Below are 1,408 nucleotides of genomic sequence, written 5' to 3' on the forward strand. Positions count from 1 at the left end.
ACCATCTTTATTGGTTATAGTAATAAGTCTAAGGCCTATAAGTTGTACAATCCTATCACAAAAAAAACTATAGTCAGCAGAGATGTTGTTTTTGAGGAGGATAAGGAGTGGAACAACTCATCAAATAGTGAAATTAAAGAAACACACAGTCCACAGTTTACAACTGTTGATAACGAACAAAAGGACACTCAGCAGAACCCAAGTAATCATGATCCTAACCCTCAGTTTGAACCTCCTACAACACCTACAACTTCTCAAAATATTTTAGACTCAAACTCACAAGCAACCTCTACTGAAAGTCCACCCAGAAGAGGGTATAGAAGCCTTGTGGATATCTACAATGACCCTAGAAGTCTGGAATTCAATGAGAACATAGACTTTGTTCTTTTTGCTGATGCTGATCCAGTATCATTCCAAGAGGCTTGGAATGACAAAAAGTGGAGAGAGGCCATGGACAGTGAGATAGAGGCCATCTTAAGGAATAACACATGGGAATTAGTAGATCTTCCAAAAGGATGCAAGGCCATTGGAGTTAAGTGGGTATACAAAACTAAATTAAATGAAAAAGGTGAAGTGAATAGATTCAAGGCAAGATTGGTCGTAAAAGGTTACAAGCAAAAGTTTGGAATAGACTATCAGGAGGTCTTTGCTCCTGTTATCATAATGGAGACTGTGAGATTGGTTCTAGCTTTAGCTGCACACAACAAATGGGATGTACATCAAATGGATGTAAAATCAGCCTTCCTCAATGGCTTCCTAGAAGAGGATGTTTATACAGATCAGCCTGAAGGATATGCAAGGAAAGGAGAAGAGCATAAGGTATGTCACTTAAAGAAAGCTCTGTATGGCTTGAAGCAAGCCCCAAGGGCCTGGTACAACCGAATTGAAAGCTATTTCCTTGCACATGGCTTTACATAATGCTCTCAGGAACATACTTTATTTACTCAAAAACAGCAGGGTATGATCTTGATGGTTTGCATATACGTTGATGATCTTGTATTCACTGGAAATTCAAGGGAACTAGTAGAAGGATTCAAGGAAAACATGAAAAGGGAGTTTGATATGGCTGACATGGGGCTGCTCCATTATTTTCTGGGTATTGAAGTAAGACAAGGTGAAGATGGCATCAAAATCCTTCAAGAAAGGTATGCTCAGAATCTTTTGAACAAATTTAATATGGGAATGTGTAAACCTGCTGTCACACCCATGGATTTTGGGCTCAAACTGTCAAAGGACAGCAGAGAGGACACTGTGGATTGTAGTCTTTACAGAAGCTTAATTGGGAGTCTTATGTACCTAATTGCTACAAGACCTGACTTAGTATTCTCTGTAAGCATACTAAGTAGATTTATGGAATCTCCTAAAACAAGCCACTGGGAAGCTGGTAAGAGGGTTCTAAGGTATGTAA

The sequence above is a fragment of the Cynara cardunculus genome, assembly GCF_001531365.2.
Source record: "Cynara cardunculus var. scolymus isolate 2C chromosome LG 17, CcrdV1, whole genome shotgun sequence".
Taxonomy (NCBI): Eukaryota; Viridiplantae; Streptophyta; class Magnoliopsida; order Asterales; family Asteraceae; genus Cynara; species Cynara cardunculus.